The sequence below is a fragment of the Ceratotherium simum genome, chromosome 13 (assembly GCF_057802395.1).
Source record: "Ceratotherium simum simum isolate JZ-2026a chromosome 13, ASM5780239v1, whole genome shotgun sequence".
Classification (NCBI taxonomy): domain Eukaryota; kingdom Metazoa; phylum Chordata; class Mammalia; order Perissodactyla; family Rhinocerotidae; genus Ceratotherium; species Ceratotherium simum.
The window spans coordinates 51,263,990-51,286,276 of NC_141912.1; the positions used below are offsets into that span (position 1 = coordinate 51,263,990).

The 22,287-nt window shown below is 38.1% G+C and overlaps 1 protein-coding gene across 2 annotated transcripts in view; it reads right to left on the reverse strand.

Annotated features, from left to right (window-relative positions):
* Positions 1-22,287, reverse strand: part of PKHD1 (PKHD1 ciliary IPT domain containing fibrocystin/polyductin) — a 431,042-nt gene that overhangs the window by 172,675 nt on the left and 236,080 nt on the right. The gene's annotated exons all lie outside the window — the stretch shown is intronic.

Sequence of the window (22,287 nt, forward strand, 5' to 3'; positions counted from 1 at the left end):
CCTGGATATTGTCATTATTTGTACTGTGTGTCCATTAGTTTGGCATGCTTGTAGAGCTCATCGGACAACTTAAAACCACTATTCTTCATCTCCTCTTTCATAAAGGTAGATTCCATACAACTTCAGAAGAAAGAATCATAGATTTTGTCTGCAAGTAACAATAGAGTAATACTTGAATAAAAATTCTCATTTAAAACAGTAAATATTTTATGTATGCTCAAGTATCAAGTGCTACTGTCTGAAGCTTAGTAGTAATTCAATACAAATTAAAGATATCAAATAAATGTTTCCGCTTAAATTTCAATACCATAATCACTGGCACATATAAAGATTTTTAAGGAATTTTATGAACATAATCTCAGGTCTTATTCTAGGAAACAATACCCTCTGCTGTTCTCAAGGACCTGCCCCTAACATTAACTTCTAATGAGTTGTCTTTTCTAGTCCCTGCCTACTTCCCTAGCTATAAGACCGCCACACCTTCCTGTGGCAGAGACTATAGAGTTGTAAACCAAACGTTTCCCTTTTCCTCCTGGCTTCATTCTCAGACTACCTTTTCCAGCCTGCTTTGTAGTTAGATGAAGTCATGTGACTGAGTTGTAGCCACTGAAGTGTAGGCAGAATTGAAGTGTGACATCTCTAGGCCTGGTCCATAAATTCTGGCGCTCCCTCCTTCCCCTTGTCTCTCAGTTGGACAGTAGAACAGTGGTTCTTAAGGTATGCTCGTGGTCCAACAACATCAGCACCACTCACTCACCCATCAGAATCAAGCCAAATTCTAGCTCTGCTAGTAAGCCATCCCCAGTTCCCCCATTGGATCCACCACACCCCCTGTGGAAATCTCTCTCTTTCACTCTCCAATGATACCTTGTACATTCTTATTACAGAGCCCTAAAACACATTTTTGTAATTATATACCTAATTACTATATGTAAGGAGGCAACTGTCACTGGGCTGGTCCTCAGTGTAATTATGTCTTTCTCTTCCACTGTTACTCCCATACGGGAAGAGACTATCCGTTTTTAAAAATCCCTAGTGCTTATTGTGGCATCAAAGATAAAGATGTTAAATAAATGTCGTCCAGATCTGTTGAGTTTAGTTCCCTAGACACCTTAAATTCAAAAGTTTATTAGTGACTGATACAAAATGAATAATCAGGCTAAACAAACAAAAATAAATACATATTTCAATTTAATCTCTGGTACTTTTAAAACATCCAAACAAAATAATAAAATATCTAGAGAATGTTCTAGATTTAACTGACATTTTATGGGTTCATGAATTTAATATTACTTCAAAAGCAAAATAGAAATTGTTTCAAGCCAACAAATTAAAAAACAAAAGTGTTATACAAATGGCATTTATCTGTTCCAACCTATGACCCATTCTCCCAGTGCTTGGCTGTTGTGGCTGATTGTACAAAACAATTAAATTGCTTCAATCAGTGTTTTCTCCCATCCACAGAGTACTCACACATACACAAAAGCATGATATTAGGCCTTTTTTTTTAACATACTTCTCAGTTAAAATATGACAATTACGTGGAATTTAAAATTTTCACTTTGCTCTTTATCACATACCCCCTTAAAAGAAATTTTTTCTTTTAATTGCCCTGCCCACTCCAAAATACCAGCAAATTTCCCACAAATCACAGATAGCCTAACTATTATAAGCTCCATGAGAACAGAGACCACGACTGCCACTCTCATTTTTACTTGCTCAGCACCTAGAACAATACCTAGCATATGATAAGTGCTCAAAAATAACATCAAATTATGAGTGCAAACACATACACACACACACCACACATGTAAAATCCAATAGCTATCAGAGGAAAAGTATAGGATGAAGACAAGAGTAGAAACACTGCTCTTATTTCTTTCAGTGCCACCTTTCACTTTGAAATTTCTGGAATCCATCTATTCGCCTTTTCTTCTTTCCTCCTTTTCTTCCCCATGATGTGTCAAATCTCGTTGGGTGGTGGGAATTCAAAGATGAGTGAGACATGTTTCCCAGCATCAGACAAAGACAGATAAACAAATGAACACAACGTGATATACTTGAAATGATAATATACTTTTTCACTCCTCTGATTGACTGGATTGTCTTATTTTTTATTATAAAGAGGTGGATCTCATCTTCAATCCTAGCTACCATGAAATGGAAAGTCTATCAATGTGCCTATTATAACAAAATTCTGCTAAGATAAAATAAACATATGTCCTATAAAGATTTTTATAAAGGAATTCTCCTTGTATCACAATAACAGAGATTACAGTTATGATTGCAAATGACACAGGCAAAAGAATTCATCCTAAGGTAGTCCCTGGAGCAGATCAGCTGTAGGTCCAAACTGACCAACCATCAGCTATAATGATAGCTTGTCAAAGATTTCTCTCTGTTCCAAGTATAGAAAGTTAGGATCAATATGCCACATTCTCTAGAAGTAGCATCCCTTCCATGAAATTACTCAAGACATTTCAGAAAAATCACTCAGAAACAGTTACTTATATAACCCACTTAAAAACACAAATGATAAACCACCTCTAATTTAACTGTGGCCCGATGCTTTTCACCTTGCCTTGACTTGGCCAAGGCTATTCCATCCTACTCTGTCAGTGACCAATCTATCCTACTTAAGAGAATGAGTACTGGCATATGGAGGGAACCATCTGGAATTTCTGTTGCTCGATAGGAGGCTGATGGGGGAACAGATCTGGAAAGAGACTCCAAAAAGAATTAATGAGTACCAGATGTAATTAAAGACTGCTTTTCTCCCCAAAGGAGCTCAGGACCAGCCATGGGGTGGTGCCTTTTGGTTCCGAATTACACCCTCTTTCCACTTGTTCATCCATCAAGCACTAAACATCCCACCATCTTTATTCTAGTATCTCTTGCTAAGCAGTGTTTTGTTTTGTTTTGTTTCCCTGAAAGGGTTGTATTTTGACAATTAGAAGGATAAAGCTTTAGAAATAATATCTGGAAAGTTAACGCTAAGGAGTAACCATCTGAATTTCCCCATGTATCAAATGCAACAATAAAAATAACAACAACAAAGAGGCTTTAGTCTTCTATAAATGCATTAGCTACCCTTAAGACCAGAAAGCCTGAGCCACAGCAAAAGGCAAATGTCTCTGACAGAGGGCTAGGGCTTCTTTTGTATCAGGAATAATCTGACTACCATAGTTACAAAGCATTCCATATAATTTTAACACTTGATTTAAACTCAATTTTTTTTCCAGCAAAGTCCAGGAATCAAGGTCACTATTGTGTAGCATTCCAAGGGCCTGACACTTGCCTAAATCCTGTAGAAATGAGATCAAGGGCGAAGGGCACAGATCCTGGGAATAATGACGGGGTCACATGAACAGGCATAATTCAGAGCAGGCAGACCCACTGCTTGTATGGTATTCACTGTATCAGGCCCCATAACTTAGGTGGTGAAGACAGTTTCCACTACAACCCTGCTATTGTCAGGAGCACAGTCGACACCAACTTTGGACATAGCTCAGACTTCTGAGGGAGAGGGATGGCATGCAAGGGCAGAGCAGAACATACAAGGACTATTTGTAGGCTTGTTATTTTCTTGTACCTTCCATAATTAATGGGTTGGTTTCTACATCCAATCTTGGCCCCAATACTTTCTCATAAATATGTTAACCAATGGAAAAGTAGGTTTTAATGCCATTTGAATCATTATTAAATGATGCAATCTTCCTTTTTAAAAAGAGAATATTTTTAGTTCTGAAGTGACTACTTTAAATATACATATTTACACAATGATTGGTGATGTTTTCTTTCCTTTGTAGTCTCATTTAACTTTTGGTGAATCTAATGATTTATCCAAATATTCTATCTATCACAATTTATGAGGATGGCTGATAGATCCAAAAAAAGTACTCCTAAAATAGAATGCAACTTCTTATACATAAATAGTTCATAGGAATGAAAGGTTAACATGATTGAAAATTAGTGTCAAGTAGGCTAATTTACAGAGATGATGGTATTCGTTTGCCAAGAATTCATTCTCTTGTAGAAAACGCAGAACAAAGAAGTGCTGAAGATAAGGATGTCTTCTTTCTAGAACTAAATTCCTCTCAAAGAGCTGCTAACTTTACAGTCTGCCTTTTTAATCAAATCCACACAGGTGGTTTCTTTATTCTACCCTGCCTATCTTTTTTTTCAAACTGGTCTTAAAAATAGGCAGAAGAGGCAGTTTGCAAAGTGCCCAGAGGCGCATGATTCAAGACTGCAAGCCGGCTTCCTTACACCTTGAAGAAAAACCATCTGCCTGCCTGGTGTGGGGGAGGACAGCTCTCCACATTCTCACCTCATGAGAAGAGTCCAGTTTAAATTTTGGATAATAAATTCTCATCCACTCTCCCCACACACTCTCTTTGTGTCTTTCTCAATCACGTATAGACACGCGTGATTCCCATAGTAGAATCAACATTTTAAATTATGATATTTTAATTGATCAATAAAATGTTTAACATAACAGTGTTTATCTCTTCCTCTACTCTATGCCATCTGCTCTTCAAAAATATTTTGAATCCATTTAATAGGGATGTCTTTAAGTAAAATTACCAACTGTATCAGATCAATCCTGTGAACGCCAAATTCTGAAAGTAAAATACCAGAAGGTGCTGTTGTGTTCATAAAAATAGAAAAGAATCTGTGCCTTCTCTCATTCCAGGCTTTCTTTGTTTTGTTATTTTTTAATCTTGAGATGGTCTTATGCTGCTGTTCTCTCCATAAAACCTCAAAGAATTCAGAGTGGCCAACTTGGTGTTGCCTTTTTTTTTTAAACAACTTTGATATAAAAAATGTTGATGTATAATTGACATACAAAAAGCTGTACATATTTAATTATACTACTTAATGAGTTTGGAGACAAGTATACACCCGTCTAACTATCACCACGATCTATGCCATAAACCTATCCGTCCTCTCAAAAAGTTTCCTCCCACCCTTTTAATTTATTTATTATTATTAATTTTGTGATAAGAACACTTAGCATAAGATCCACCCCTTTAGCAAAATTTTAAGTACTATATAATACATTATTGTTTATTATAGGCACTCTGCTGTACAGCAGGTCTCTAGAATTTATTCACCTTGCATAACTGAAACTTTGAACCCCTTGACTAATACCTGCCCATTTTCCCCCTCCTCTCAGTCCCTGGCAACCCCAAAAATTAAAAAATGGGCAGAGGAATTGAATAGACATTTCCCCAAAGAAGAGATACAAATGGCCAACAGCTATATGAAAATGTGCTCAGTATTATTAATCATCAGGGAACTGCAAATCAGAATCACGATGAGCTATCCGCTCATATCTGTTAGGGCATCTATTATCAAAAAAAAAACAAAAGATAAGTGTTGGAGGAGAAAGGAACCCTGGTACACTGTTGGTGGGAATGTAAATTGGTGCAGCCACTGTGGAAATCAGTATGGAGGTTCCTCAAAATATTAAAAATAGAACTAAATATGATCCAGCAATCCCATTTCTGGGTATATACCCAAATGAAATGAAAAGAGGATCTCAGAGAGATATCTGCATTCTCATGTTCATTGGTATTGCCATTTGAAACAGGTCCAGGGTGCTCTGCTTGCTCAGATGGCTCACATCTCAAAAAACCCCTAGACTTTGCAATCCCCAGAAGACCTCAAAATGAAGAGTATGCATTTATTTTTTCCTCAAGCTTTCAATTGTTTATTTTAACAGGGAAAAAAAAAAACACCCATTAAACTCCTTAAAGATAAGATGCTTGTATTCTATTTGTTTTAAAAATTTGTATTCATTATTTCATAAATGCATAATTGATGCTTCAGAGAGCTTAGAATATAGTATCTGACTAATAAATATTGAGTAAATAACCTCTATTCTACATTTTAATATGTTGTATCAAAATTTGTAATTTCTGAGAAAACTAGTCTATATTTTATGCTCCTAAATTCATAAAGTACTTATTTTATATAAATACAAAAATTACTTCTGTACAGGTTTTTATTGTTCTCATTTCCATATTTTCCATGATGATATTTTTTAGAAATTCCCAAAGCCTTTAAAAGTTTTTTTGTAAATTCCAATAAATTACACTTATTCAATGCAAAGAGTTCTTATTGGGATTTCCAAAATAAGTTCCTTTCCTCTTGAATTAAACACTGTCCCAGAGACCATGAGGGTTCCTAGAACTTTTATTCACAATTCTAAGTATTTCAGCAATAATATCCAGATTTTATAACCTCTGCTGAAAGTCCCAATACTCTAAAATAACTTCACACTATCTGGCAAAGACATTGAAATCCCCATCCTTAGTGTTAAACCCTCTTGTTAATCTAGGGTATCTAGAAGTCCTCAAGAGAAGAATGATATATAAGGAAAAGCATTACCACTGACCGATAAATGGATTCCTTCATCCATTCATTCACATAGCAAATATTCTGGAGTGCCTTGTCAGATACTGATATATGCCAGAGAAAGAAGTACAAATTTAAAAGGCTCCCACTCCACATAGAGAAGTAAATATTTTTATGAGATTGATCAGGTGAGTTTTGGGGGGAAGGAAGAAGTAGACTGAATCCTTTTTAGTATTGGCTTCTGATGCCAACCAAAATAATCATGGCAATGTTTCAACGTAAGGAAGACTGTATCTGTTTCTCCCTTCATTCTAGTGCCCATCCATCCTAGAGAACCCAGTGCCCTCATTTGTTTGTAACTCCCTAATGGCCAGAATCCCACTGATGCCCCCAACTACCTACACTCCACATATAATCAGAGTCTGAATAGTTCTACAGTTCTTGCCATTTCTTAACTGTGCCCCCATTGTCCCCAGGATCCAGTCACTGATACTTGACTAATAAAGAATTAGCGTAGGACAAACACACTGGCCAATTCATCTATTACTGTTTTCCCAAGACATAATCTGGGGCCATGGAATGCTCACCAGATTTGAATTCAGACAGAACTAAGTTTGAATCCCAAATAAACCATTCTTTGGGAAAATTACTTATCTTCTCGGTATTTCTGTTCCTCAAGAGAAAAACAAGAGAAATAACATTTCATGGTGGTGATAATAAAGATTAGGTGAAACACCACATATAAAATTATTCCAGTGCCTGGCACATAACAGATATAATAGTACTAGCTATCACTTGTTTTGTGTATCCAGCATACATACAATATACATATGTGTGTATATATATATATATATATTTTTTTTTTGCTGAGGAAGATTTGCCCTGAGCCAACATCTGTGCCAATTTTGTATGTGGGTCACCACCACAGTATGGTTGACAAGTGGTGTAGGTCCACGCCCGGGATCCAAACCCACAAATCCAGGCTGCCGAAATGGAGCACACTAAACCCAACCACCAGGCCATGGGGCCAGCCCTCCAGCATATATTTTTGACTGTTCACTCTCTACCTATCACTCTGCTGTTTATGAGCCAAAGAGACAAAGTCCTTGCTCTCATGAAACTTAAAATCTTGTGGAGAAAATAGACATTTAAACATAATCACACAGAAAAACTACATAGGCACTAACTGTGCTAAGTGGTAAGAAGGAAAATGCATACTGTTATGGGGATAGATGCTCTAGAGAGAGTAGTATACAGGGAAAAGTGGGAGTGGTCAAGAGCTCCATGCATTCAAAAGACTGAAAAGCAGCATGAGTGCCTGGACTGCAGAATCTGGAAAAGACGGTGAGAGGTGGGGCTGGAAAGGTAGGAAGGAAGCAGATCAGAACAGGACTTTGGAGGCCACATACAAAATTGGAGACTTTATCCAAAGAATGACATTAAGCCAGTAAAGCGTTTTAAGCAGGGAATTACATAACAGATCACTCTGGCTGCAGTCGGGGAGAATGGAGCAGATGAGGGCAAGACTAGTAGGAGAAAAAGTAGGAGACATTCTATGGTTCACCCAGGAGGTGATAATGCATCGATGAGAGTGGTGAGAGGAGAGATGAAGAAAAGCACACAGACTTGAGAAATACTTATGAATAGTATATACAAGATTGGTTAAAGTGTCAAGAACAATTCTGAGCAATCGGTGATGGGAGATGATGCCATGTCCAGGAGGAGGAAACGCTGGAGGAGGGGCAAGTGGGCCACTGGAAACAGCAGACGTGTGGGAGAGAGGACGGGAATAGACGATTCTTCCTGGGTTGCTTCAGTTTGAGATACCTGTAAGTCATCCCAGCAGAGATTTCAAGTTGACAGTTGGACATATAGGTCTGATACTTGGAAAAAGAAAAACATTTTCCTGACTTCAAATACTGTCTATAGGTTGAAGACTATCAAATTTATGTTCTCAGAAATCACCAAGGGAGCAAAGACACAATGAGGAGAGAAGAATCAGTGTATAAAAGTCGACAAGGGCTCAGGGGAATTTTTTTAATCATATGGACATACAAAAAGATGTGTGTGTGCTGTGAGGAAGTATCCTATAGGAGGGAAAGGCTGCAAACAGAGAAAGAAATGAGACAGCTGAGGTACCTGAAAAGCAAGACCCACATAGGATGCAGAGAACACCAGGTGAGACTGACTTTTGAGAGAAGGTCAACACTTTCTCTATTACATCAGGAGAAAAGAAGATAGGGGGACGTGCAATCTACGCGCACTCATCTCCTTTCAAGAGGAAACTGAGGACCCGTACGAAATGTAAACACTGAAATATCCTGCAAAGCTTGTGAACTTGGGGCACAGTTTCAGGTCGCCTCTAAAGCATGTAAACATTAGACTCCACCCACCAATAACCAATCAGAGATGATCTCTATTACAAAACTTATGTGTGAAATAAATCTATGTATCTGGGCATTTGGCTTTGTGTCTCCCTAAGAAACTGTATTACTTTAACTACATCTGAAGGAGATTCTTTAAGAAGTAATTGATGAGAGTTAATATATAAGGATGAGGGACTGCCGTACAGACACACGGAGTAGTTAATGTTATTAATGCATGTGTGTCTGTGCATCCATATATCGAACTAAACAAGTATTTTACATATGGGGTCTTTTTAGCCATCTCTTCATTCTCAAGTAGAGACTGGTTACTTACTCCATCATGGATGAACCTTGAAAACATTATGCAAGTGAAAGAAGCCATTGTGTGATTTCATTTATATGAATAGGCAAATCTATAGAGACAGAAAGTAAATTAGTGGTTGCTTGGGGCTGGGAGGGATGGAGGGATTAGAGAGTTACGGCTAAGGGGTGTGGGGTTTCTTTGGTGGGGGGTAATGAAAATGTTCTAAAATTGATTGCAGTGATGATTGCACAACTCTACGAATATACTAAAAGCCATTGAATTGTGCACTTTAAATGGATGAATTGTATGGAATGTGAATTATACCTCAATAAAGCTCTTAAAAAATGAAGAAGTACTTAATGTACTAATAAAGAACAATCTTCCAATTAGTCGGCCCTCTGTATTTGCGGATGTGGAACCCGCGAATACAGAGGGCCTACTAAGGTACTTGAGCATCCGCAGATTTTAGTATCAGAGGGCATCCTGAAACCAATCCCTCATGGGTACTGAGGGAGGATTATATCTTTTAAAGCAAGGTGCAACACAGTTTGCAATATGTTATCATTTTCATAAAGGAAGTGGTTAAGGAAAAATATATCTATGTATGTATAATTAAAAAAAAATGTATATGTAGCACAGAATATCTGTGGAAGGATACCCAAGGAACTGGTAACATTGTTGTTTCCAGCAAATGAAAGGAGGTGGCTGGAAGACAGGAGTGAAAGGAGAATGTTCAATGATTATTTTCTTGTGCCTGTTGAATTTTGAAGAGTGTGAATGCGTTAATTATTTTTAAATTGTTTTACCTGTAATTGAAATTAAAAACAGAGACTGGTTATACTTTTTATTTGCAACAGGAAAAAGTATAGGCGTGTGTGTGTTTGACAAAGAGAGAGAGATTGAGAGATTCTTTTCCAATTGCAGAGAATCATGAGAGAGAGAGAATGAATAATCAATAATTAATTCAATAATTCCAGAAACTAAGAATATTCAAACACACAAAATAAAGCAAATAGAAGAATCTAACTTAAGCGTATTTCCAGAGACATTTTAGAAACTATATCCATGAAAACAATTAGATGTATTTTTTTAATTATCAAAAAAAATTTTATTCATTAGATTGAGCAAATAGCAAAATGGATAGCGATAGAAGTGTGAACTGGAAAATCAAGCTCATAGATTCTCCCAGGAAAAAAAAAAGAGTAGGGGCCGGACCCATGGCTTAGCGGTTAAGTGCACGCACTCTGCTACTGGCAGCCGGGGTTCGGATCCTGGGCGTGCACCAACGCACCGCTTCTCAGGCCATACTGAGGTCGCGTCCCACATACAGCAACTAGAAGGATGTGCAACTATGACATACAACTATCTACTGGGGATTTGGGGTAAAAAAAAAAAAAGTAGGAGGATTGGCAATAGATGTTAGCTCAGAGCTGGTCTTCCTCGGCAAAAAGAGGAGAATTAGCATGGATGTTAGCTCAGGGCTGATCTCCCTCACACACAAAAAATAAATTAAAAAAAAAAAGAAAGAAAAAAAGAGTAAAAAGATATGAAAATATGAAAAAAAGTTTATAAATCTTAGTAATATGCCCTAAAATGCTAATATCCATTTACTTGAGAGTTTCAAAGAAGAAAACACAAAATATCAGAGAGAAAATTATCAAAGAAGTAATTCATCAGAGTTGAAGAAAGATATATCCTGCAAGTAAAAGGGTCCAGTAATTAAGAGAAAATCCTTAAAGTTTTCCAAAGATTAAAACAAATTACCTACAAAAAATAAAAATAAAATGGATTTCAGACCTGTGTTCTCAAAAACAATAGATGAAATTGTCAAAGTTTTTCAGTTGCTCTATGAATGAATTACTAGATGTATGTTAGCAAACCAAATGCAAATCCAGGAAAGATGTGGTATGCAAAAAGTGGTATGCAGAAAGTCAATTAAAACTTACAGATAAGCGTAAACAACTATAAATGTATAATGTTAAAAACATGTAATAATTTCAACTAAATTCTCATTTGTGAAGTGTGGATGATAACTGTACATATCTAATAGGGTTATTATGAGTTTGAAAATGTTAATGCGTAAAGTATATGTATCGCAAACAGCAAGTGCTCAATAACTATTAACTTGCATAATCTCTTTAATTTGTGCTAATCTGGTGGCCAAAAAAGGATATCTAACTTTTTTAAATTAACATTTTCCTGATTAGTAGTGAAATTGAGACTTATTTCATGTTTATTGGCCATTTTATTCATTCCTCTGTGAATTTCATTTTTCTCTTACATCATATGTGTTTTTCTTCATTAAGAAAAAAATGTATAGGAGCTCTTTATATATTGTAGATAACATCATGTACTGTCATGTACTGTGTATTTCAAATATTTTGTCCTTATGGCTTCAGTTTTAGCTTTGCTTAGAATTTCATTGATGACTGAGAGGTTTTTAATTTTTACTTAACCAAAATTTTTCCATCTTTTCTTTTATGACTTCTAGATCTTCTGTTTCGTTCAGGAAGGCCTTTCACAGAATATATAAAAGAATACAAAAAATACTCTCCCATATTTCCTTTCAATTAATTTATATTTAATAGGGAGCTTTTTAATTTATCTGGCATGGTGTCACTTGATAATACAACAGGAATTTTTTAACATATGGGTAGACAACTTTTCCAACATTATTTATTGGAATTGAAATGCCATACTAACCACCAGGTAAATTCTCATATATCCATGGGTCTGTTTTTGGACTCTGTTTTGTTTCATTCATTTGCATCTCTCTGTTTTTCTAGTTCTAGGACCACACTGTACCACTTTGATTGGTGAGATTTATCTAGAGCAAGCCTCCCCAAATTAACCTCCTCTTGAAAAAAATTCTTGCCTATCAATCATTGTCTATTTGCTTTTTCCTAAAAATGTTAGAATCAGCTTCTCATGTTCTTTTTTTTTTTTTTTTTAATCTAGCTGCAATTTTAACTGGGGTTACTTGAATTTATAGATTCATGTTGTGGAGAATTTTTGCAATATTGTGTCTTCTTGTACTGGTGTGTCATTCCACTTATTCACCAAAGTTTTGAGAGTTTTGGTTTTTTTCATAGGATGTATGAATGCTTTGTTAAGTTTATATGTAGGTATTTTTTCTATCAAAAGTAGAGTCTTTTGTTTGTTACGTTTTCTAATTGGTGATTGTTAGTATATAGGAATGCTATTGCTCATTGTATGTTGGTATTGTTTCCAGCCATTTTACTGACCTTTCTTGTTTAATAGTATTTCACTTGTTTCTTGTATTTTTCTAGTAAAAAACAATGCAAATTTACCAATAATTGTTTTCCTCCTTCTTTCTAATGGTTATGCCCTTTATTATATTTTTTTCTTGTTTTATTGCATTGTCTGTCATCTCCAGTAATAAGAATGATGGTAGGCATTCATGTTTTGTTCCTGACTCTAACAGAATGCAATGAGACTTTCATGGTTATTTATGATGGTTCCTGTGGATTTCATATAAATATTTTATATCAAGTTAAGGAAAATTCCTTCTATTTTTAGCCTAATAATTTTTGTTGTTGTTGAGTAGGCATTAAAATTGATCAAATGTTTTCTCTTTTATATACTGGGAAGCCTTTTGGAAAAATCCTCTTGTTACACCTGCAGAATCCTCTTCATGCCACCTTGTAAACATTTTTCCTTCAGGTGTGAAGTAGATACGTTTGACACACTGTGATTATTAGCATTTGCCCCTAAGCAATACATAAAAATACCTCTGTGCCCCATTCAAGAGGGAGACTGCTTTTTTCCCCCACACCAAAAAAAAAAAAAAAAAAAAAATGCAGGACATGGAATGCCTTCAAAAATCTTGTTCAAAATATCTGCTTAGATTTTATGTTTATTTGCTTTAGATGCTTCCATGAAATAACTTGGAGAAATTTCTCCCTCAAATATGATGAGAGATCTTTGACTGGATACCATTATAAACCCATAATTTCTGTTTTAAGTTTATCTGCTCCTTACTTGGCCCTTCCTATTCCATCCTTCTTTCTGCCCCACTGCCCTAGAATAGTTTTCTCTGCTCACACAAACTTAGCTCCCTAAAATAGACAACACTTCCATCATTCACCCCCATGACTCTGTGGTCTCTGCAGCCTTGGACAGTCTAGGTACTCAAGAGGCCATCCTCAGGTAGAGAGACAGAGTAGTGTAGGTGGAGACTGGCGCTGTATTTGATAAGAAGAGAGAGAGAGTTAAATTTTTTTAAGCCATTCTCTGGCTCTTCACATATTGAACAGTGTGCTTTATTATTATAAAAGCAAATCAAAGTGCAGTCTTGGGGAGAAAAGAAGAGTTCTGATTTTGCCTTAATGAATTATGTTCATAGATTTTTTTCCTGAAGTAGAACCATCCTTGCATTCTGAGGATTAAACCCTATTTAATCATAATTTATGATTCTTCTAAAGTGCAAGTACATTTGATTTTCTAAGACTTCTCATCAATGTCAATTAGATTAGCCTCTAATTTTCTTTCTTTGTGCTTCATCTAATTTTAGAATCAATTCTATAACCTTGAGTATGAATTAGGAAGCTGTCAACCTTTTTCTGGGATCTAAAAGAGTTTACAATATGGTGATTATGTGTTCCTTGAAGGTATTGTTTGCATTTTTTAAGAAGCACTCTGGGTGATTTCAGATGTAGTTAGGCTATGGACTCCACTTTGGAAATCAACTGGCCTGAGAAATTCTCCCACTTGTACAATAAGGTATAAATATTTTTGCTGTTGCATTGTTCATAAAAGTGAAAAATTGAGGAAAAAACTTTAAGTGTTCATCAGTAAGATAGTAGTTCAATGAATCATACTACATTCCTACCCTGGAATACTATGCAGTCATTTAAAAGGCTGCAGTAGATTTCTCCTTACTGATATGATAGTATCGCCAAGATATATTGTTACAAAGTGAATTCCTCTAAACTTCTTATGACAGATATAGTAAAGTGCTCAATTAATATTTTGAAAAGCTATACATCATATAAATAAATACACACATTAAAAAGAAAGCATAATTCCAATTGAGAATAGCAGTTATCCAAGGGAGGGCAAGAAGAAAGGGTTAAAGGGTTCTTTGATATTTTGCTTTGTATGTCTTTATATTATTTTGGACAAGACACATTTCATGTATTATTTAAACTTTTTTTTTTTTTTGGTGAGGAAGATTAGCTCTGGGCTAACATCTGCTGCCAATTCCCCTCTTTTTTGCTGAGGAAGATTAGCCCTGGGCTAACATCCATGCCCATCTCCCTCCATTTTATGTGGGACGCCTTTCACAGCATGGCTTGATGAGCAGTGCATAGATCCACGCCCAGGATCCGAACCTCTGAACCCTGGGCCACCAAAGCGGAGCACATTAACTTAATTACTACGCCACCAGGTTGACCCCTATTTAAACTTTTTTTAAAAAAATAAAATTATAGAAGCCTAATACTAATTGTAAGGATATCCAATAGTCATAGGGAATTGGATGTATGAGGCAAGGAAAGTATTGTTCCTTCATTTGGGTACAAAGCAACATGAAGGAAAGTACAGATGGGCAGCAGGAATGAGACAGATCTGGATTCAAATCCTGGTTCAGTCTTTACTGGCTGGTGTCCTGGGAACATTACTCTAAGCCAGGGTTTCTCAAAAGTGTGGTCTACAGTAGATACCCTACTTCAGTACCAATTGCAGAGTTGGTTCAAACTGCAGATCTCTAGTATTTTAAAACCATCTCATTTGGTTCTTATGCATAGTAAAGTTTGAGAACTTCTGCTCTCAAACTTGGATTCCTTGTGTGTAAAATATGGTGCCAATGTCACAGCACCTTTATGAAGCTTCAGTGAGATAAAATAAATACTAACACAAAGCCTGGCACATAAAAAACTGAACTCACATCATTATCTTATACTAATGGACATATTACCAGTTGTACTACTAGTAACACTATACTGTAATTACTGTGACTATTTTTAAATGAAGGATCTAAATATCCTCAATGTGCCACATCTTTCTATTGCCTTATATTTACATAATTTATTTCTTTTCTTGGCTCAAAAAATTAAATCTGAATACCTCTGCTATTTCCCACATCATTTTTTTGCTGATAATATTTTATGGCCTTCTGATTTTAACCAGACTCTCTGACCATTAGTAATCTGAGATCTTGAAAAGGCCAGGTCAGGGCCGGCCCCGTGGCTTAGCGGTTAAGTGCGCGCGCTCCGCTGCTGGTGGCCCTGGTTCGGATCCCGGGCGCGCACCGACACACCGCTTCTCCGGCCATGCTGAGGCTGAGTCCCACATACAGCAACTAGAAGGATGTGCAGCTATGACATACAGCTGTCTACTGGGGCTTTGGGGGAAAAATAAATAAATAAATAAATAAAATTTAAAAAAAAAAAAGAAAGAAAAGGCCAGGTCAGCAATTGGCACTGAATTTCTGGCATGGTCCTTGTTAATGTGATGTGATTTGGGTCTGCCTATGGTGGGAGATGGTGGAATTAGAATGGGAAAAGAGAAGATACTAAAACAGTAGAGTTTATAAAAATTGTGGTTAAAGTTTTCCTCTCTGAGTGAGGCTTAAAACAAGCATGGTGTGCCAAAAACTATGTTATCAATAAAATCTATTTTCTGAGTACCTGCCAGTCTCCCCCTCCTCTTTGTTACCTGGAAACCTTGGCACGAAGCTACATGCCCCTTTGGTCCTAGTTCTCCTTTGCTCTTAGGGGGAAGAAAAGTCCACATTTCTCACACAGCTTTGGGGAAGAGACTCATAACCATACTTAATGTATAAAAGCTGTAATTTCCATGCAAACTGCTGCTTTCCCAGAAAAATGTAAAAGCCCTCTTTAGCAGTTTAAAATCCTTTAACTGTTTCCTTCCCTTTCCACTTGAACTACAGAGCCAGCTTGCTCTGGTTAAATTCTCTTAAGTGGCACTTCCAGATGAATAAGATAATTTAAGAAGTGTTAGAAGCCTTTTTAATTCAATCAGATTCACAAGATATCATTCAATACACACCAGGTACACACTAGGATACAATACACACTAGGACCTGCAAGACTTACTGCACCTCTCGATTCCCTCTGTGACAAATGATTCCCTCACCAGCACTATGATTTAGGCCTTAACTCTTTGCCAAACAGCAAACCGTGGGCCCTTTTGTAGTCGCCAATGTCATGGCTCTAAGCAGGCACTGAGGTGCTCTCATTTACACTCTTCTTTTTATAGCTTCACCAAAAAGGAAAACAAACAAAAACAGGTGCATCCACATGATGCAAATGAGAAAAGGTAACCTCTGAAACGATTTCACAGCAAACAGAAGACCTCAAGCTGCTCTCTAGCTAAAACCACAGGAGGTGTGTCAACCGCCTAGATGCTACACCACGGGAGGCCTGCAGGCGGGGAGGCAGTAAATCCCCAGAGAGCTCTAAACTCCTGATTGGCAAGCCACACCAGGCCCATCAGGTCCTCAGGTGCTCATCCACGGGAGGCCCGTTAAGTGCTCAGGTGAAAGGTGCAGGGAGGAGGGAGGAGGCAAGCTGTGTGGAGGAGTAGCTTGAATGAAAGGCCACCAGCTCACCAGGGGAGAAAGGAAATGAGAGGCACCTACTGGGAATACTAGAGTTCAGAGAACACCTTTAAGGAAAAGAATGAACCCACTGTTGCACAGAGAATCTTCTTACCTGTGGGAAGTACAACTCACAAAGAGTAAGTTTCTGGCCCAAGAAACCTAAATAAATGCTGTTGTTGGATGATGCTCACGTCAGGTTCTGCAGCAGACCACCCGGGCTCCCGAACACGATCAGCACCTCCTAGTCAGTGGCTAGGAGTCACCTCCTAGCCTCCACCTCCAGTGGAGTCACCACCCTCCACCCATCCCTTGTCTGCCAAGATTCTCAGTGTGACAGTGACGCCTCTCTCTTCAGCTTCCAAAATCTCTAGAAATACTTTCGCAGGGACTGATTGGGAGTCCCTGCATCTTGCTCTTTCATTTGCTCACTCCAGCGTTCGTGGAGTATCTTCCACTGCCAAATCCTGTGTTTCCCACTGGAGATAAACAAAGTCAAATAAGGTATGGTCTCTGCCCTCAAGGCGACATAAAAGTAAATATAATTATGGAATAAGGGTATATGAGAGAAATACGCCCAAGGTGTTTTGGGAACACAGAGAAACGAGAATTAAATCAAATGGGATTCAGGGACAATTTGTGGAAGAGGTGACACTAAGTTGAGTGTTAAAGGACAAAAAGGAGTGAGTGGAAGAGAGTGTTAGGGTGGGGAAGGAGAGGAGAATGGGGAAGGAGAGGTAGGGAAGTCACAGGCTGGAGACAAGCAAGTGCAAATGACGGGGAAGGAGGAATAGTTGGTCCATCCAAGTACAGTGAGTAGATGGGTGGGACAGGCAGCGAGGCAGGCAGGGAAGTGGAGGACAGGGAGGCCAGATCACGAAGGACTCTGGAGTCCAAACAGATGAGTTTGAGCTTTACTCTGAAAGCTTTGGGAAGCCCCTGAAATATTACACAACATTGACACGCAAGACCAAGGCCTTAGGAAAACTAAAACTTGCTGCTTTTGACGATTAGGTTTCTCAGGTTACCATTAAAGTTAGCCTACTTTCAAAATAAAATAGGTACCTGAAGTCAAATTTCTAATTTTATATGTCACTTAATTTTAAAAGCATATAAAGTCATATACACACAGAATGATGTGTACCGTTTATAGCACATATTTTACTAGCAAGTACTTTTAAAGGGGTTAGTAAACACTAATATGGTATTAAAATTCAAATAAATGCCAAATATTCCTTCTCTAGGTGAGTAAAATTTTAATCATATATTCTCAATATTACATATCACAATACTAATACACATATCACACATCACAATACTAATGCAATTTATATTATCTATATAATAAAACATAGACAAAGAGAAAACTTTTAAAGGATGGGATAAAAAATAAATAAAACTAAAGGTTCTAATATTTTCTATCTGCTCTTCAATGTGTTATCTTTCATATCCGATTTTGGAAGCCACTGCATTAGACAGCTAGCAAATGACTAGATCCCCCTTCCCTACCCTCTCACGTACATGCATGTAGATAGATTTCAATATGCCGTTCATTAAAGCAAATCAACTAAATGAAGATAAACAGAGACAAGGAGATGGTGATGGTGATGACATAACACGCCCGGGTGCAGGTAATAGCTGTGTAGCTGATAAGAGATTGAGACAATAGATTAGGACTTGCTGACAATTGACACCCTTCCCTCAGCTCCCTGAGATGATTATGAGGGTTAAAGATAAGACAAATTATGAAGCAAGCTCTTGATCTCCTTTATACTAGAAGAAAAGCAAGCTGGGAGAAGTCAGAGGAGTAGAGGCAAGATATTTCCCCCGAGGAGTGAGAGGGAGTCATGGGGCTTCCTAGATTGCCTCTGCTCTCTCATATTATCAGAACTCTGGGATCTCAGAGACATATTGGTATTTCTAGGGGCTAATTCTCCAGTTGTCCCTCAGGAGGATGTAGGAGTCAGGAACCACTCTACTTCAGAAGCATGTATCTGTATTTCCTTGCCAGAGTAGCATTGCTAAGCTGAAGTCCTATTTATAACATATGTGCCAGCATAGGATCCTGCCCACTTCCCTTTTCCACAGGGTTTTAGTGAGAAAAACTGCCATTGTCGTGAGGATTGGAATTATTAAAAACCTGAACCTGTGGGAGGAAACTCTGCTCTAGCCACTCATTCCCCTAGATCTCTCCAGAAGAAAGCACTTCCACATACTACCACCTGCCCTATGATGGTCTGAGGAGCGAGGAAAGGGGCCTGGTTTGTCAGTGTCAACACTCTGTTTCAGAACTACAGCCATGTCTCCAGAGCAATCACCCCAAGGCGTTCTGCCTCACTATGCCAACAACAATCATTCTTGCTGATCCACCACAGGTCCAGCAATTATGTCATCAATATGAATGGAAGAGAGGGGCTGAGATTTTATCACATTCCATCCGATTCACCATCCATTCATTCACTCACTCACCCACTCACTCATTTAACAAATATGCAGAGAGCATCTCCTCTGTCCTGGAGGTATACTGGACACTGGGAACGCAAAGATGAGAAGTTCCCATCGGTACCAATAACATGCTGACAGCAGAGTGATGCCTGCCATCTGCACTGCTGAGCAAGCCCAGCCAGTCCTGGCACACTGCAGGAAGCTCACCACCTTTATGCAAACCCTCTGCGTGGGCTTTGTAGACACCAGCCCTCCACATGCTACTGCTGCCTGAGAAATGCAGTCAGAGGGGTTACTCCGTTATCGTTAAACCAGACAAAAATCTAGCACAATGTAGGTAAGAGCAATGTTTCTTATCCAGACACTAAATTGCCATCAGGTGATGTTATCATGTAAATAAAGAGAGGCAAACAGATGGCTTCAGATGGGATCAGGGCTTGACGAGCATCAGTGATGTTACAAACGAAGAAAAGGGACGACGAGCCATGAGATACAGAGCAGGCTCTGGAGCGCACACAGCCTGACAAACAGCATCCTGGTCTGCACAATACATCCATGACAAAAGGCAGTCGCATCCCACTCACAGTTTTTTGTTAATCAAGTGCTGTTAATTTCCAAATATGGGGCTATACCTCTAAAACACATATTCCTACCTTTCTCTTTACAGTGGGGTTATCTGTTCATGTCACCAGGACCCTTTATATCACAGCCTTTGGAAGGCTCCATTTTGACCCTCCCACGTGTTTAAATACGGATAGCATAACGAACTAGAGAGACTCAAGGAATCCGGAGGCTGAGATTTGAGTCTGTGCTGTGTTTCTGACCTCTGAGCTCTTTATCAGGCATCCCCCTTTTGGACCTGTTTTCCTCAGCTGTACAATGAGAGACAACTGTGACAGACACCACTAGTTACCTCCCAGTATTTTTTATCTCCTTCCTTAGTAACAAGAACTCCAATTTTTAGCTAAATACATTGTCACCTAGCCAAAAGACTACATTTCCCAGCCTCCTTTCCAGTTAGATATAGACATTTGGTTAAGTTTGGCCAATAAGATGGAAGAGGAGGAAACACGTCCTGCTGCCTAGAAGGTGCCTGCAACGGCTGGAGCTCCAGCAGACATACTGGAGCACAGAGTGGCTTTGGGAATGGACACAACCCGCAGTGGAGCAAGAAGATAAATGGAGTCCAAGTCTGACACCGTGGAAGAGACTTCTTCTATGTAAGAGAGAGATAAACTGCTAATTTTCAGGTCTTCGTTATTCACAGAAGACATAATGTTACCTAATACAACTGGGTATCCAACCTCATGGAGTGGTTGCACGTGTTAGATTAAGTGTGAGAGTACTTCGTACTCAGAGCATTTCCCTAAAACCCTGGCAACATGAGCTGCTCTCTGAATAAAAGAGTTACACGGTTCAATATCCTTGAGAAACAGCACATACTATATTCCTCTCCAAAAATTACGCAATCTGTATTATCATATAAAAGCCTTTGAAAAGACCGGATTCAAAGAAATTTATTTATCTGGTAACCTCAAATTTCCCAAACTCATTTGACTTTGCTTTCTTTCTCCCATGTGATGCTTATAAAGAGACAGTTTCATAGGAAATAATTTGAGAAATTCCGGGTAAATTTATTACTAGTAGTAGTTAATATCTAAATGTTGTTTTTAGCCTTACAATATGTTTTACCTAATTGGATTCACTTCCATTCCAGTCCAGGCCCTCATGGTATATGCTGTCATAACTCTCTAAATGTTTGCTACAGCACAGTTGTTAATTTTATTAGTTTATAATTCTATGTGTGATTACATCTCTGTCTCTCTTACTAGGCAGGAAGTTCCAGGTGGGTACTGGAACTGTTTTGCTCACCATTTTATCCTCAACATGAGGCAAAGTGTCTGGCACATAATAAATCGTGTGCCCAGTAAACAGTTGCTCAATATATGCGTGATGTCTGAACTCTGCTATAACAGCAGGCACATTGTGCAAAGGGCAGTGATCGAATAAGTGTAAACCAATTTTGTAAAAGAAGAGACAATGCTCTCTTTGAGGAGGAGTCTTAATCTCTTTTCGCTCTCTTGGATATCATGTCAGCCAATTAACTCCTCCAGGGCCCATGAGGGATCCTAATGAACTGAACGTTGGAATGCCCATTCTAAGGGAACATTGTTTAATACACATTAGAAATCTTGAGTAATATTGACCTAAAGATAAAATAGGATATTTTTAATGTGTTTTAAAATAAAGGGAAAAAACCTCAGAGTTGTCCGTAAGACCCCATTACTGGGCTCAACTGGCCTGGATGTACAAGATAGATCATGTATGTGGCTGGAAATTGATGTTGGCCACTAGCTAGAGCTTATCTGGGGGTGCCAATCAGTTGAAGAATGTGGCCTTTCCATGTAATTTGGGATTCCCATAGCCCGAGGGCTGTGTTCCAAAAGTGAGCATCCCAATAGCAAGTAAGATATCCAGCCAAAGGTCTTCTCATGCAAGGGTTCTTGTGACCTAGTCTTAGAAGTCCCAGAACTTTGCTTCTACTACATCCTATAGGTCAAGTGACTCAATAAGGACATCCCAGATTCAAAGAGAGGGGAGCGAGCCCCCCACTTCTCCAGGGGAGGAAAAGCAAACATTTACAGGGAGGAGAGGAATTTATGGAGCACTTTTTGAAGAATATCTACAATGACAACATTTAAATTATGACAGTAATTAGAATCAGCCCTAGATATTGTTATTTAATGCTCTAATAAACAAGTATATATATTGTTATATCACAAATTTGATTTTCAGTATTTTGATAGCTGTATCAATATAACTGATTTCTTTTATAATCCTATTTTATTTTATGTATTAAAAATATTATTCTGAGAATTGATCTAGGCTTCAACAGACTGACAAAGGGACCTAGAGCACACAAAAAGTTAAGAACTCCTAGGTTGTGTAAAAGTGTGGTGACCCAAGGGTCAACAGAGAGCCACCTATGCTATTCTTGCCCCTGCTGGCTGGGATGCACCTCTAATGGCCTCGTCACTGGGCAAACTTCTTATCTGCAAAGCTCTGCATAGGAAGAGATTCCAAAAACTTTCTCAAAAAAGTATAATCAACTCAAGGAATGCCAACTATACCTAAACAAATAATTGGGAAATCATGAATTATTTAATTCCACATTCCAAGAATATCTGCATGGAAAACAGCCCATAAAGTAAAGAGAAAAAGAAGTA